The sequence below is a fragment of the Amia ocellicauda genome, chromosome 12 (genome assembly GCF_036373705.1).
Source record: "Amia ocellicauda isolate fAmiCal2 chromosome 12, fAmiCal2.hap1, whole genome shotgun sequence".
Classification (NCBI taxonomy): Eukaryota; Metazoa; Chordata; class Actinopteri; order Amiiformes; family Amiidae; genus Amia; species Amia ocellicauda.
In genome coordinates, this window is record NC_089861.1 from 1,860,250 (window position 1) to 1,880,950 (window position 20,701).

Below are 20,701 nucleotides of genomic sequence, written 5' to 3' on the forward strand. Positions count from 1 at the left end.
AAACAGACACAGGGCACACACACACACACACACACAGACACACAATAAACAGACACAGGGCACACACACACACACACAGTAAACAGACACAGGGCACACACACACACACAGTAAACAGACACACACAGTAAACAGACACAGGGCACACACACACACACAGTAAACAGACACACAATAAACAGACACAGGGCACACACACACACACACACACACACACACACACAGTAAACAGACACACACAGTATACAGACACAGGGCACACACAGTAAACAGACACACACAGTATACAGACACAGGGCACACACACATACACACACACACACACAGTAAACAGACACAGGGCGCACACACACACACACACACACACACACAGTAAACAGACATACACAGTAAACAGACACAGGGCACACACAGACACACAGTAAACAGACACAGGGCACACACACACACACAGTAAACAGACACAGGGCACACACACACACACACAGTAAACAGACACGGGGCACACACACACACACACACACACACACACACACAGTAAACAGACACAGGGCACACACACACACACACAGACACACAGTAAACAGACACAGGGCACACACACACACACAGTAAACAGACACAGGGCACACACACACACACACAGTAAACAGACACGGGGCACACACACACACACACACACACACACACACACAGTAAACAGACACAGGGCACACACACACACACACAGACACACAATAAACAGACACAGGGCACACACACACACACACAGACACACAATAAACAGACACAGGGCACACACACACACACACAGACACACAATAAACAGACACAGGGCACACACACACACACACACAGTAAACAGACACAGGGCACACACACACACACACACACACACACAGTAAACAGACATACACAGTAAACAGACACAGGGCACACACACACACACACACACACACACAGTAAACAGACACACACAGTAAACAGACTCAGGGCACACACAGACACACAATAAAAAGACACAGGGCACACACACACACACACACACACACACACACACACACACACACAGTAAACAGATATACACAGTAAACAGACCCAGGGCACACACACACACACACACACACACACACACACAGTAAACAGACACACACAGTAAACAGACACAGGGCACACACACTCACACAGACACACAATAAACAGACACAGGGCACACACACACATACACACACACACACACAGTAAACAGACACACACAGTATACAGACACAGGGCACACACACACACACACACAGTAAACAGACATACACAGTAAACAGACACAGGCACACACACACACACAGTAAACAGACACAGGGCACACACACACACACACAGTAAACAGACATACACAGTAAACAGACACAGGCACACACAGAGACACAATAAACAGACACAGGGCACACACACACACACAGTAAACAGACACAGGGCACACACACACACACAGTAAACAGACATACACAGTAAACAGACACAGGGCACACACAGACACACAATAAACAGACACAGGGCACACACACACACAGTAAACAGACATACACAGTAAACAGACACAGGGCACACACAGACACACAATAAACAGACACAGGGCACACACACACACACACAGTAAACAGACACAGGGCACACACACACACACACACACACACAGTAAACAGACATACACAGTAAACAGACACAGGGCACACACACACACACACACACACACACACACACACACAGACACACAATAAACAGACACAGGGCACACACACACACACACACACAGTAAACAGACACACACACACACACACACAGTAAACAGACACACACAGTAAACAGACACAGGGCACACACACACACACAGTAAACAGACACACAATAAACAGACACAGGGCACACACACACACACACACAGTAAACAGACACACACAGTATACAGACACAGGGCACACACACACACAGTAAACAGACACACACAGTATACAGACACAGGGCACACACACATACACACACACACACACAGTAAACAGACACAGGGCACACACACACACACACACACACACAGTAAACAGACACACACACACACACACAGTAAACAGACACACACAGTATACAGACACAGGGCACACACACATACACACACACACACACAGTAAACAGACACAGGGCACACACACACACACACAGTAAACAGACATACACAGTAAACAGACACAGGGCACACACAGACACACAATAAACAGACACAGGGCACACACACACACACACACACACACACACACACACACACACAGTAAACAGACACACACAGTAAACAGACACAGGGCACACACACACACACACACACAGTAAACAGACATACACAGTAAACAGACCCAGGGCACACACACACACACACACACACACAGTAAACAGACACACACAGTAAACAGACACAGGGCACACACACACACACAGACACACAATAAACAGACACAGGGCACACACACACATACACACACACACACACAGTATACAGACATACACAGTAATCAGACACAGGCACACACAGAGACACAGTAAACAGACACAGGGCACACACACACACACACAGTAAACAGACATACACAGTAAACAGACACAGACACACACAGAGACACAATAAACAGACACAGGGCACACACACACACACAGTAAACAGACACAGGGCACACACACACACACACAGTAAACAGACATACACAGTAAACAGACACAGGGCACACACAGACACACAATAAACAGACACAGGGCACACACACACACAGTAAACAGACATACACAGTAAACAGACACAGGGCACACACACACACACACAGTAAACAGACACAGGGCACACACACACACACACAGTAAACAGACATACACAGTAAACAGACACAGGGCACACACACACACACACACACACAGACACACAATAAACAGACACAGGGCACACACACACACACACAGTAAACAGACACAGGGCACACACACACACACACAGTAAACAGACACACACAGTAAACAGACACAGGGCACACACACACACACAGTAAACAGACACACAATAAACAGACACAGGGCACACACACACACACACACACACACACACACACAGTAAACAGACACACACAGTATACAGACACAGGGCACACACAGTAAACAGACACACACAGTATACAGACACAGGGCACACACACATACACACACACACACACAGTAAACAGACACAGGGCACACACACACACACACAGTAAACAGACATACACAGTAAACAGACACAGGGCACACACACACACACACACACACACACACAGTAAACAGACATACACAGTAAACAGACACAGGGCACACACAGACACACAGTAAACAGACACAGGGCACACACACACACACAGTAAACAGACACAGGGCACACACACACACACACAGTAAACAGACACGGGGCACACACACACACACACACACACACACACACACACACAGTAAACAGACACAGGGCACACACACACACACACAGACACACAATAAACAGACACGGGGCACACACACACACACACACACACACACACAGTAAACAGACACAGGGCACACACACACACACACAGTAAACAGACACAGGGCACACACACACACACACACACACACACACACACAGTAAACAGACACAGGGCACACACACACACACACACAGTAAACAGACACGGGGCACACACACACACACACACACACACACACAGTAAACAGACACAGGGCACACACACACACACACACACACACACACACAGTAAACAGACACAGGGCACACACACACACACACACAGTAAACAGACACGGGGCACACACACACACACACACACACACACACACAGTAAACAGACACAGGGCACACACACACACACACACACACACACACACACAAACACACAATAAACAGACACAGGGCACACACACACACACACACACACACACACAGTAAACAGACACACACAGTAAACAGACACAGGGCACACACACACACAGTAAACAGACACAGGGCACACACACACACACACACAGTAAACAGACACAGGGCACACACACACACACACACACAGTAAACAGACACAGGGCACACACACACACACAGACACACAATAAACAGACACAGGGCACACACACACACACACACACACACACACACACACACACAGTAAACAGACATACACAGTAAACAGACCCAGGGCACACACACACACACACACACACACACACACACAGTAAACAGACACACACAGTAAACAGACACAGGGCACACACACTCACACAGACACACAATAAACAGACACAGGGCACACACACACATACACACACACACACACAGTAAACAGACACACACAGTATACAGACACAGGGCACACACACACACACACACAGTAAACAGACATACACAGTAAACAGACACAGGCACACACACACACACAGTAAACAGACACAGGGCACACACACACACACACAGTAAACAGACATACACAGTAAACAGACACAGGCACACACAGAGACACAATAAACAGACACAGGGCACACACACACACACAGTAAACAGACACAGGGCACACACACACACACAGTAAACAGACATACACAGTAAACAGACACAGGGCACACACAGACACACAATAAACAGACACAGGGCACACACACACACAGTAAACAGACATACACAGTAAACAGACACAGGGCACACACAGACACACAATAAACAGACACAGGGCACACACACACACACACAGTAAACAGACACAGGGCACACACACACACACACACAGTAAACAGACATACACAGTAAACAGACACAGGGCACACACACACACACACACACACACACACACACACAGACACACAATAAACAGACACAGGGCACACACACACACACACACAGTAAACAGACACACACACACACACACACAGTAAACAGACACACACAGTAAACAGACACAGGGCACACACACACACACAGTAAACAGACACACAATAAACAGACACAGGGCACACACACACACACACACAGTAAACAGACACACACAGTATACAGACACAGGGCACACACACACACAGTAAACAGACACACACAGTATACAGACACAGGGCACACACACATACACACACACACACACAGTAAACAGACACAGGGCACACACACACACACACACACACACAGTAAACAGACACACACACACACAGTAAACAGACACACACAGTATACAGACACAGGGCACACACACATACACACACACACACACAGTAAACAGACACAGGGCACACACACACACACACAGTAAACAGACATACACAGTAAACAGACACAGGGCACACACAGACACACAATAAACAGACACAGGGCACACACACACACACACACACACACACACACACACACACAGTAAACAGACACACACAGTAAACAGACACAGGGCACACACACACACACACACACACACACACACACACACACACACACACAGTAAACAGACATACACAGTAAACAGACCCAGGGCACACACACACACACACACACACACAGTAAACAGACACACACAGTAAACAGACACAGGGCACACACACACACACAGACACACAATAAACAGACACAGGGCACACACACACACACACAGTAAACAGACACAGGGCACACACACACACACAGACACACAATAAACAGACACAGGGCACACACACACATACACACACACACACACAGTATACAGACATACACAGTAAACAGACACAGGCACACACAGAGACACAGTAAACAGACACAGGGCACACACACACACACACAGTAAACAGACATACACAGTAAACAGACACAGGCACACACAGAGACACAATAAACAGACACAGGGCACACACACACACACAGTAAACAGACACAGGGCACACACACACACACACAGTAAACAGACATACACAGTAAACAGACACAGGGCACACACAGACACACAATAAACAGACACAGGGCACACACACACACAGTAAACAGACATACACAGTAAACAGACACAGGGCACACACACACACACACAGTAAACAGACACAGGGCACACACACACACACACAGTAAACAGACATACACAGTAAACAGACACAGGGCACACACACACACACACACAGACACACAATAAACAGACACAGGGCACACACACACACACACAGTAAACAGACACAGGGCACACACACACACACACAGTAAACAGACACACACAGTAAACAGACACAGGGCACACACACACACACAGTAAACAGACACACAATAAACAGACACAGGGCACACACACACACACACACACACACAGTAAACAGACACACACAGTATACAGACACAGGGCACACACAGTAAACAGACACACACAGTATACAGACACAGGGCACACACACATACACACACACACACACAGTAAACAGACACAGGGCGCACACACACACACACACACACACACACAGTAAACAGACATACACAGTAAACAGACACAGGGCACACACAGACACACAGTAAACAGACACAGGGCACACACACACACACAGTAAACAGACACAGGGCACACACACACACACACAGTAAACAGACACGGGGCACACACACACACACACACACACACACACACACACACACACACACAGTAAACAGACACAGGGCACACACACACACACACAGACACACAGTAAACAGACACAGGGCACACACACACACACAGTAAACAGACACAGGGCACACACACACACACACAGTAAACAGACACGGGGCACACACACACACACACACACACACACACACACACACAGTAAACAGACACAGGGCACACACACACACACACAGACACACAATAAACAGACACAGGGCACACACACACACACACAGACACACAATAAACAGACACAGGGCACACACACACACACACAGACACACAATAAACAGACACAGGGCACACACACACACACACACAGTAAACAGACACAGGGCACACACACACACACACACACACACACAGTAAACAGACATACACAGTAAACAGACACAGGGCACACACACACACACACACACACACACACACACAGTAAACAGACACACACAGTAAACAGACTCAGGGCACACACAGACACACAATAAACAGACACAGGGCACACACACACACACACACACACACACACACACACACACACAGTAAACAGACATACACAGTAAACAGACCCAGGGCACACACACACACACACACACACACACACACACAGTAAACAGACACACACAGTAAACAGACACAGGGCACACACACTCACACAGACACACAATAAACAGACACAGGGCACACACACACATACACACACACACACACAGTAAACAGACACACACAGTATACAGACACAGGGCACACACACACACACACACAGTAAACAGACATACACAGTAAACAGACACAGGCACACACACACACACAGTAAACAGACACAGGGCACACACACACACACACAGTAAACAGACATACACAGTAAACAGACACAGGCACACACAGAGACACAATAAACAGACACAGGGCACACACACACACACAGTAAACAGACACAGGGCACACACACACACACAGTAAACAGACATACACAGTAAACAGACACAGGGCACACACAGACACACAATAAACAGACACTGGGCACACACACACACAGTAAACAGACATACACAGTTAACAGACACAGGGCACACACAGACACACAATAAACAGACACAGGGCACACACACACACACACAGTAAACAGACACAGGGCACACACACACACACACACACACAGTAAACAGACATACACAGTAAACAGACACAGGGCACACACACACACACACACACACACACACACACACAGACACACAATAAACAGACACAGGGCACACACACACACACACACAGTAAACAGACACACACACACACACACACAGTAAACAGACACACACAGTAAACAGACACAGGGCACACACACACACACAGTAAACAGACACACAATAAACAGACACAGGGCACACACACACACACACACAGTAAACAGACACACACAGTATACAGACACAGGGCACACACACACACAGTAAACAGACACACACAGTATACAGACACAGGGCACACACACATACACACACACACACACAGTAAACAGACACAGGGCACACACACACACACACACACACACAGTAAACAGACACACACACACACACACAGTAAACAGACACACACAGTATACAGACACAGGGCACACACACATACACACACACACACACAGTAAACAGACACAGGGCACACACACACACACACAGTAAACAGACATACACAGTAAACAGACACAGGGCACACACAGACACACAATAAACAGACACAGGGCACACACACACACACACACACACACACACACACACACACAGTAAACAGACACACACAGTAAACAGACACAGGGCACACACACACACACACACACACACACACACACACACACAGTAAACAGACATACACAGTAAACAGACCCAGGGCACACACACACACACACACACACACAGTAAACAGACACACACAGTAAACAGACACAGGGCACACACACACACACAGACACACAATAAACAGACACAGGGCACACACACACATACACACACACACACACAGTATACAGACATACACAGTAAACAGACACAGGCACACACAGAGACACAGTAAACAGACACAGGGCACACACACACACACACAGTAAACAGACATACACAGTAAACAGACACAGGCACACACAGAGACACAATAAACAGACACAGGGCACACACTCACACACAGTAAACAGACACAGGGCACACACACACACACACAGTAAACAGACATACACAGTAAACAGACACAGGGCACACACAGACACACAATAAACAGACACAGGGCACACACACACACAGTAAACAGACATACACAGTAAACAGACACAGGGCACACACACACACACACAGTAAACAGACACAGGGCACACACACACACACACAGTAAACAGACATACACAGTAAACAGACACAGGGCACACACACACACACACACACACAGACACACAATAAACAGACACAGGGCACACACACACACACACAGTAAACAGACACAGGGCACACACACACACACACAGTAAACAGACACACACAGTAAACAGACACAGGGCACACACACACACACAGTAAACAGACACACAATAAACAGACACAGGGCACACACACACACACACACACACACACACACACAGTAAACAGACACACACAGTATACAGACACAGGGCACACACAGTAAACAGACACACACAGTATACAGACACAGGGCACACACACATACACACACACACACACAGTAAACAGACACAGGGCGCACACACACACACACACACACACACACAGTAAACAGACATACACAGTAAACAGACACAGGGCACACACAGACACACAGTAAACAGACACAGGGCACACACACACACACAGTAAACAGACACAGGGCACACACACACACACACAGTAAACAGACACGGGGCACACACACACACACACACACACACACACACACACACACACACACACAGTAAACAGACACAGGGCACACACACACACACACAGACACACAATAAACAGACACGGGGCACACACACACACACACACACACACACAGTAAACAGACACAGGGCACACACACACACACACAGTAAACAGACACAGGGCACACACACACACACACACACACACACACACACAGTAAACAGACACAGGGCACACACACACACACACACACACACACAGTAAACAGACACAGGGCACACACACACACACACAGTAAACAGACACAGGGCACACACACACACACACACACACACACACACAGTAAACAGACACAGGGCACACACACACACACACACAGTAAACAGACACGGGGCACACACACACACACACACACACACACACACAGTAAACAGACACAGGGCACACACACACACACACACACACACACACACACAGACACACAATAAACAGACACAGGGCACACACACACACACACACACACACACAGTAAACAGACACACACAGTAAACAGACACAGGGCACACACACACACAGTAAACAGACACAGGGCACACACACACACACACACAGTAAACAGACACAGGGCACACACACACACACACACACAGTAAACAGACACAGGGCACACACACACACACAGACACACAATAAACAGACACAGGGCACACACACACACACACACACACACACACACACAGTAAACAGACACACACAGTAAACAGACACAGGGCACACACACACACAGTAAACAGACACAGGGCACACACACACACAGTAAACAGACATACACAGTACACAGACACAGGGCACACACACACACACACACACACACACACAGTAAACAGACACACACAGTAAACAGACACAGGGCACACACACACACAGTAAACAGACACAGGGCACACACACACACAGTAAACAGACATACACAGTACACAGACACAGGGCACACACAGACACACAGTAAACAGACACAGGGCACACACACACACACACACACACACAGACACACAATAAACAGACACAGGGCACACACACATACACACACACTCACAGTAAACAGACACAGGGCACACACACACACATACATACACACACACAGTAAACAGACATACACAGTAAACAGACACAGGGCACTCACAGACACACAATAAACAGACACAGGGCACACACACACACACACAGTAAACAGACACACACAGTAAACAGACACAGGGCACACACAGACACACACACACACAGTATGGAAGTTATTGCTCTAATTAGCCTCTGACTGAGACACTGAGGTGTCAAAGTGTCTTGGACTCGAAGGCTGCAGCTCAGACTTGGTTGCCAAACACAGACTCCTTATCCTCCAGGCCTGTGCTGTGGTGTTCTGGATGGGAGAGGCCCTCTCTCATTGTCCACACAATGCTGTGTAACGTATAGCTTTCAATAGAAGACCAATATTGATCAACGAAGGCAGAATAAATACAGGGGAAGCTGCGGCCGACCAGAGGCTGCTGTCAGTGATCGAGTTACCGCTGCCATCAATAATGTAACGAGCCAGAGACCGGCCTGGTGAAGCTGCGGCACAATTAATTCCTCTCACAATGTAGACGCAGAGTGCTGTGAAACCACAGCCATGGCCACTCACATGCACACACACAGACACACAGACACACACAGTGTATTCAGCAGGTTGTGGATGTTTTGGCCGTTCTCTCTCTTTCACCTCCACTCCACCGCCCCCCCATTAATGGTTCTCCAGCGCGTGTCTGTCAGTCTTGTTAAAAGTCACATTTCAGCCAGTTCAGCCACATTCACTCGGGTCTGCGGCTGCAGAGCAGACAGGAGTCGAGTCTGCACTGTGAACAGGTATTTTAGTTTATATATTTAGTTGTGTTTATTCATGATGGTCTTGACTTCCTGTCTGTTTCGTATTCATATCTCTGCACCAGAGTAGGTTTCTACAACATGCTGGGTTGGAGTAGCTGCTTCACAATTTTGGGTTAAATACTTTTTCGGTTTTGTATTCAAGTGATACCTAATACATGATCATTATTATATACATATATACATGTACAAATACACACACACATTTGTTTTTGCACTGTAGAAATTATTGTATAAAACTTATTTTATTTGCAATGCACACCTTTAAAGAGATTATGTTGATGAAATTACATTTCCTTAGTGCTTGCATGAGTTTTATTAATACAGTTGTTAAAATGCAATTAATTAAGCCATGTGAGTTTTTGTTTTTGTGTGTATGTATGATGTTTTATTTTTTTTATATTTAAAAGGGAAAGATGCAGCCAAAATGGAAAAAGCCCTGTGTCTGTTTACTGTGTGTGTGTGTGTGCCCTGTGTCTGTTTACTGTGTGTGTGTGTGTGCCCTGTGTCTGTTTACTGTGTGTGTCTGTTTACTGTGTGTGTGTGTGTGTGTGTGTGCCCTGTGTCTGTTTACTGTGTGTGTGTGTGTGTGTGCCCTGTGTCTGTTTACTGTGTGTGTGTGTGTGTGTGCCCTGTGTCTGTTTACTGTGTGTGTGTGTGTGTGTGACCTGTGTCTGTTTACTGTGTGTGTGTGTGTGTGTGCCCTGTGTCTGTTTACTGTGTGTGTGTGTGTGCCCTGTGTCTGTTTACTGTGTGTGTGTGTGTGTGTGCCCTGTGTCTGTTTACTGTGTGTGTGTGTGTGTGTGCCCTGTGTCTGTTTACTGTGTGTGTGTGTGTGTGTGCCCTGTGTCTGTTTACTGTGTGTGTGTGTGTGTGTGCCCTGTGTCTGTTTACTGTGTGTGTGTGTGTGTGACCTGTGTCTGTTTACTGTGTGTGTCTGTGTACTGTGTGTGTGTGTGTGTGTGTGTGTGTGTGTGTGTGTGTGTGTGTGTGTGTGTATAACTTTTTTTAAATGCGTTTTTCTGGATTTTCTTGTGGTTGTTCTGTCTCTCACTGTTAAAATACACCTACCATTAAAATTATAGACTGATCATTTCTTTGTCAGTGGGCAAACATACAAAATCAGCAGGGGATCAAATACTTTTTTCCCTCACTGTAATAACCCGAATCAAACTTCCAAGCAATATCAAACACATCTTAAGTAATTAAAATACATGTGAACACAACTGTAGTTTTTAATTCACTTTATATTCTGTAATTTCCAGTTACTCACAGTTTCTTCTGTGTGTGCTGCTCTGGCAGGACTGCAGTGTGATTGGCTGAGGTTACAAAATTAAAATCTTAATGACCTTTTTCTCAGTTTCTGGTAAATGCATCACAAAAAACTCCACGGAAAATACATATGCGCTATATGTCATTCAGGTACGTCGTCTGACTAGCTTTTAACTGTATATATACAGATGTGTGTTTGTTTGTCAAAAACGCAAATATGTACTGGATATGATTACAGTATAATTAATCTGCCAAAGCTTCTCTTAAAGGGAAGGTAGGTTTGAAAAACATCCAACAGCCTTTAGAAATTTCACATGTTGACAGTCATCTCAGATTCAGTAGGAAGCTCAGACCATGAGGAGCCAATCAAGAGGAAATGCTCTGATAAGGCTGCTGATAAAGGGATCCAGATGTTTGGCTGTTTGACATGTTTGCTGTCAGATGCAAACTGTTTGGTTTGCCTTAACCTTTACATGCGGCCATGTATCTGTCTATTCTTACTTTGTGCTTTGCTTCAATGTACAAATGGGCTGGAAGATTAATTCAAGGCACACACTGTACCATGAGAAAGTATGTAAAAGATACAGTATGTCCTGAATTTCAGAGATTGTCAAAGAGAAGCAATGATAGGAAAAACAACAACAGCGCGGCTTTAACCGTTACAGGGGGTGTTTGATATGGCTGAATGAGTCACGCTACTGACCTATTAATGCACAATATACAGGGAAATTAACACAAACCAGGCATGATGCCAGTGTGAATAAAAACTATACAGTTATTAAAACATGTTCCTTGGCATCCCATGTGTTTTACACAGTGCAAAATTCAATTAAAACAAAAAACTTGGCCTTTGCAAGTTGGACATTTTGTGAAACTAAACTGATGGCTTTTCTGTTCCACAGCATAGTTGTAAAAAATATATATACAGTATATTGTAAAAGAATCTGCATGAAACTGAAGAATCCAAAAATAAATGAGGTCAACACCATTGGCAGCAAAACCGTAAACCCTGTGCTTGTGGTTTTAGTCACAGCTGCACAACTACTAAACTGACTGCTTCACAGGCAGCGCAGAGACTCCGCTGTGGAGACGGGTTTGCATTGACTGATCTGCATGTGCTGCTCTTAAGAGTCACACGCTGCGCAGGTGTGCAGAGCAGACCCACCAGGTGGAAATTCCTACTGAATTAATATCGGAGCCCCTCTCTCCCTCTGGGCTCTGCTGTTGGGTCCCATGGATGAGCCCTGACTGCAGGCCTCCTCTGTCACCTGACCCTGACCCGATCCACATCTGACCTCAACCCAGGTGAATGAGGGATCCAGGTGTTATTTCTGTATTATTCTTTTTGAATGGCTTTATCAGATTTCACGTGACTGTGCTTAAGTACAAAACTCTCAACACCAGCTCGAGCTCGACCACATCCAGCCAGTTTATCTGCCAGCTAACTTTTGCACTTTGAATGTAAAGTGATATATTGTGTCTCTTGATTTGAATTTTACAACTCAGTTTGGGTTCAAGAGGTTTGGACTTTGGTCATAGAATTGTAAAAAGTGATTCATTGGGATTTTATTGCTCATTATTGTGATCAAGTTTAGATTTCACCTCCAAACTAAGTCAAGCATCAGATCAGGCAGCGTTGCACAGTCGCTCCACATTACTCTACAACTGACACCCAAACATGCCGTCCCTTAAACCAACGGAGGTCATGATGTCTTGGTGAAGACCCCGGCACCGTCCCAAACCACTCATCCGCTCCCTACTGCTTAGATTTACACTTCATATGACATTTTACTGATGTCACGGGAGTGATCAAGGGGGAGAAGTCTGTTCACCATCTTAAAGGGTGTCCTTTAGGGAGCCACCTGAGATACAGCCTTAGTCTACAGCTTGCGTGCTCTGGGTATGGTATGCATCTGTACATTGTGGGAGTGTGTGGATGTAAAATTGAGATATTCCAATATGGCGCAAAGTTTTGCGCAACATTGGAATATAGCATTTTCTTCCTGCGCCTCACAAACCCGCCTGTACACTCCACAGTGCAGTTATTCCCACTACTTGAGCACAGCTTTGCGCAGTACTTTCAATACAGTACACAATAAGATACTCCAGAGTAGAGTTCTCACAATAGCACAGAGTTCAGTAGAATAGAGTTCTCACACTTCAGCCACTATTCTGTTTGTCATTTGTCACAGCACATACTATTCAAAAAAACATTTAACACAACATTTTAACTAAAAATATGAACGTTTATCCAAAATTCGATCCAAAATTTAACCTTTTCTAAAACAATTGAAAATATCACATTTTTGTTTCTCAATTTTTTTATTTTTTTGAAACTTTCAGAAAATTTAATTGATAAGTGTTACTCGGACCCACAACCTGTCCCACTATATGACTTTTCTGGTGAGGTTTTGACCTGTGCACCACATCCTGTAAATAAATAAATAAATAAAATGACAATAAACATCTGAAATACAACGGATAAGTAGGTGTCACCGAATATAAATAAGACAATTAATTAATTATCAAAACAATCCATTTGTTAGCCTATGTTTACAATCTGTAGACGTCATGATCAGTAACAAAATGTAAAACTAAGGGGACTTGTTCTGGTGCAGCACACATACAAGCATATTTAAAAACAGAGACACTCCCATTGTTGCCTGTGTGGTGGACTGGTGCTGTGCGCAGAGTTAACACCATCCTTTTCTACACACAAACCCTTCGAATATCAGGCCCCTGGGGCCAAACAGTAGAGGAACCTTTCAGTTGTGCTTCATCAAAACATACAACATATCACATCTGCTCTAAAGTATGAGAAGGTGTTACTGGACTGGATGGTTTTATTGGAGCCTCTGATTTCAGAATAATGTTCTTTTATCCATACCGTGCCTTACATATTTGACAGCATTTTAAACAATTTGTAATTGCAACTTCAAAGTAATACATTCCAAGTAATTTTTTGCAACAAGTTTACCTTATTACAGCAATTTTACAACTGTAATATTCTCAAAATATGGATATTTCACTGGTAAACTGAAAAAGTGCCAAAATACAGACGCTCCCCAATTCACATAAAGGTGCTGCTACGCAACTCTGTGCAAGTCGTTTTTTGAGCAAGTCAGAAAGCCAACACTCACTCTCCAACATAGAGCCTATGGGAACATTTTATGTAAAGCTGAATCCGCGTAAGTCGGGTGTTACTTAACCCGGGGAGTGAGTGATTATAGCTTCTGATCCAGGAAACCGCTGAACAAATCACAGCTGCGCTTCATCCTCCTACAGATCACCTAACCAATGGCCTCTCCGTTCACCGAGATTGAAGTGGTGACCATCCTCATCTGTCTCCTGGTGTTCGGTCTGTGTACGGCAGCTGGGATCTTCACAGAGAAATGCACAGACCTTGAAGGTGTGTTTCCTTCTGATGCAGATTTTCCTCAGCAGTACTGTCTGAATACACTCAAAACAAAATGGTTCATATTGTATAAAGGAGAATTAGTGTAAGAATACCACTAGATTAACTCTGAATATGGACACACCCCTCTGAGCTCAGATCACATGTTTAACCCTGATCCCAAACCCAGTCAGTAGCCCTGACCTTTAACCTGACCTGAACCCTGTTAAACACGAGATCACCATCAGCGTTCAGAAGAATTCAGGTTTTATCCCTGTGCTCATCATACATTAATTAACTCATTAGGAATTGTTAAGGTGAATTGGGGAGGTGAAGGGGACGGATCCTCACTACTGGGCCAAATCAAAATTTTTCCACCCATAAAACTCCTGGATTATTCCCTCACTGATGCTTTTCATATGGGCAACTTTGAAGATTTAAATAACTGCGGTTTACGGGGGACGCAGTGCAAACTCTACATGAACACTGATGGGCACAAGGAAATGTATAAATAAGCATCACAGCAGTGAACCTGCAACACAGATCATAAATGACTGGAGTCACTGTAAGACACACACTGCGCACACACAGTCATCGGGACAATTTGGGATTCGACGCACCAATATATTTTGAAAAGCAGTTGTATTACCAGCTTCAATATATGAGGAGACGTATAATCCAGTTGTGTGAGGGTGAGGCTGATCAGAAACAGAAACGCCTACTGTATAAAGTGATACTCTCTCTCCACTTGATTGGCTTCTGAATGTGACAGGCCATTACCTCGTTATAAACCACAGTTCAATTGCATGAATAAATGCTTTGTTGCTTCTTCAAAAGCTTAAAAAATATAAATAAATAAAAATTAACTCTAACTTTCCTGTCCCTCTTTTTCCCCCCACAGAAACTGAAAAGCGATGCAGCTCTTCTGCTGAAGGGCCACTGGTTGTTTAACAACGACACACAAGACAACAAGATCTTTAGGTTTGCACACATATATAATAACACCAAGGAAACTGCAGGACTCAAGGCACAACTGATGCTCAATAAATACAGCCAAGATCCCAAAACAAGAGCTCGTTCCACTGAGCTGCGCACAATGCTGAGGAGACGTGCTGCTGAAGAGCTAAGAAAGTTTGACAATAACATAAAGCAGGGGCCTGCCTTGCACCCTATGCCTGCCAGGATCGGCTCCGGCTTCCCTGCGACCATCGCCAGGATAAGCGGTTTCGAAAAACGGATGGATGGATGGATGGATGGATGGATGGATGGATGGATGGATGGATAAAGCAGGGGAGTCCAACCCTGCTCCTTGAGAGACGTAATAGACTGAATTGTATAGGTCACACCAATTGTAGCAGGCCACTACACAGCTTTAAAAAGGGTTAAAATGATTTAACACCGACTACGCCACCTTGTTTGACAAGGGCAAGGTTCTCTTATATACATGTAGAACCCATTTAATTTACCACACAGGTTCTTAAATCGGGAGAGCAATTATAAAGTGCACCATGCAAAGAGGAGGCAGAATTCAAATTTAAAAAAAGTTTATTTTGTTAAAGAATAAAAGTAATAAAATACTGATATCAGTTGTGCAAAATCCAGCAAGTTCTTGTGCAAATTCAAGCAATAATTATTGTAAAGAATTATTCCCAGAACAGCAAGTAATTAAATTAACAGATTGTCAATGTTCAATAGGAGTGTCTTTGTATTAATCAACCTCAATTAATCCAGGAGATTTGCAAAGGAGTAGGGAAGTTAGAGTGCGAATATCACAAATACATAAGTGAGAAATCAAATCCAATTAAATTCAAACAGCGTAATCCAGAAAGAATAAATCAACCATATAAACACAATTAACACCAATCTCAAAGGAAATACAATAGCAAGAACTCCAAAAGTAAATCTATAGTTTCCAAATCCTGTACAGTAACCTATTGTAAGGGTTTGACCTCTTTCAAAGACACCATTATTGTGTATACTTAGTTGCAATCAATTAAAGTGAGCTGTTGCAATAATTCAACATTTTTTATTTTCTGGAATCAATTAGTTAAAATTGCATCAAAGTTACAAATTACAATTCTAGGTCTCAGTAGGTTAAAATGAAATGTAAAACCAGAAACACGGGGGAAAGAGCTTTTTTAAAAAAGGAAACAATCTTAATTAAACTCATTCAAGCAGGGCATTATAGTACTGTATGGCTAAACCCTGAATAACAGACACAGTCATTATAGCACTTTGCATAAACAATACAAACCTCTCACAAGGCAGGCTCACCGCTGCCATCCACCCAGCAGCATCCAGTCGCACTATTACAGCGTCCCAGACGCTACTCAGCTCAATTGCCAGATTAGTAAGAGTAACTAACTTCTCATAGCTTTAAGCACAAACACTCAGATCGCTCCCAGCTCTGCCAGCGCTTTCACACTCAGCTCTCCTATGTTACTTGTCAGAAGCACTTTTAAAGGCAGCGGGTGAGAGACAGCGCCTCATCCATCCGCCAGGCATTGGAGGCCAAGGAGACGGCACATGGACCATTAATGCGACTGCGCAAGCAAAGTGGCTGTGCGCAGCTGCTTAGAAAGAGAACAGAACACACAGACCTGCCAAATATTCTTTACAACACAAATAAAACCTGAGCCCTCACTACACACACAGACTGGGTTTCTGAGACGTCACTCTGCTGCTGGGCTGCTGGGACAGCAGTGTCAGCTGACCTGGAGCCGTGTCTCTGTACTGGGACAGACTGGGACACTGGACTCTGGACTCTGGACCTGTTTCATAGCTCTTCACACAGTTAGTGTCCCTATGACTCAGTCTCAGTGCACTGGGGCTCAGAGAGACAGGGGACAGACATGCAGCTGTGGACTGATTAAGACATCTGACACAGCTGGTCAGTATTGTTCAGGCGTGTGACTCCAGTCTGGGTGAGTGTCAGCTTGTCTGTATAACAACTCGGGACAAAAAATACAATTGATAAATAATGTGATAGTTGCCGTATTTCAAAAACAACAAATAAAGGATATATATATATATATATATATATATATATATATATATATATATATATATATATACTGTATAGACAGTGAGGGAAAAAAGTATTTGATCCCCTGCTGATTTTGTACGTTTGCCCACTGACAAAGAAATGATCAGTCTATAATTTTAATGGTAGGTGTATTTTAACAGTGAGAGACAGAATAACAACAAAAAAATCCACAGGTAACGAGCTGAGATTAGGAGCAGTCACTTTAAGAGAGTGCTCCTAATCTCAGCTCGTTACCTGTATAAAAGACACCTGGGAGCAAGAAATCTTGCTGATTGATAGGGGATCAAATACATATTTCCCTCATTAACATGCAAATCAATTTATAACTTTTTTGAAATGCGTTTTTCTGGAATATTTTGCTGTTATTCTGTCTCTCACTGTTAAAATACACCTACCATTAAAATTATAGACTGATCATTTCTTTGTCAGTGGGCAAACGTACAAAATCAGCAGGGGATCAAATACTTTTTTCCCTCACTGTATATAATGTTTTATATATAATACTAGCATTAGAAATAGCTTGTATACAGACTGAGCAAATTAGCTTTATCAGGCTAAGCAAAAGGTCAACAAGGTTAATTTGTTAGAAATTTCTGTCAGTAATAAAAGATCACACAGTGCTGAAATAGCCCACAGCTGTTTGTTGAAAATCTCTTAGTGGACTTAATCGTTTCTCCAGATAGGCAGGAACTGTTTTTGTTAATGATTGATTGACAGTTGTTAAATGACGACCTTGGGATGTAACCTCCCCGGTGCACATCAAAGACAGACATCTGGTTTTTGGATCCATCACTCTCCACGGGAAGACCGATCGTAAATGGACTCGGACTTGTACCTTCTGATTGGATGAACGGCCACAACATTGTACGTCATCTTCCTATAAAGCTGCACTCATGTTTGTAAACATTAAGTTAACATTAACATTAAGAAAGGGAGAGAGTTGGAGAAGGAATGAGAGGGAAAGAGAGGGAAGGAGAGGCAATGACACGCAGAGAAAGAGGAAGAGAGAACGAGTGGGGAAGAAGGAGGGGAGAGGAGAGAGATAGAGGAGTAAGATGTCAGTTAGAAGAAGAACTTGACCATTAATGACCACTTGGCCATTAATGAACACATAAAACACATAATGACATAGAATACTATTAATAGTATTAATATTAATAATATTAATAAAGACAAAAATAAAAAATAATGAAGGAGAGTGTAAAAGCCGGACACAGGGAGGGAGAGAGAGTCTCGGGTTCCGGTGGTGTGTGGGCTTTATTGTGGTTCACAGGTAAACGAGGCAAAACACAAGGGGTAAAAACAACCAAAACAAAATGTTCTCACAAAATAGGGTGCTCCGGCCAGTCAGGGTTAGGAGTGTCAGTCCTCCTTCTCAGTGGGTTAGCTGCTCTGTCGGGGAATTAAATAAGGAGGGCACAGCTGCCGCTGACGTCACAATCGCCTCGGTGCTCATTGAGTCCACAGCCTGTTAGCAAGGGAGCGA

The 20,701-nt window shown here is 44.4% G+C and overlaps 1 long non-coding RNA gene across 1 annotated transcript; it reads left to right on the forward strand.

Moving 5' to 3' along the window:
- The first annotated feature begins 11,359 nt into the window (after window positions 1-11,359).
- Window positions 11,360-18,297, forward strand: LOC136764200 (uncharacterized). The gene is made up of 3 exons (XR_010821163.1): window positions 11,360-11,485; window positions 16,061-16,184; window positions 17,071-18,297. It is a non-coding gene; the product is annotated as an uncharacterized LOC136764200 (long non-coding RNA).
- Window positions 18,298-20,701: the final 2,404 nt, after the last annotated feature.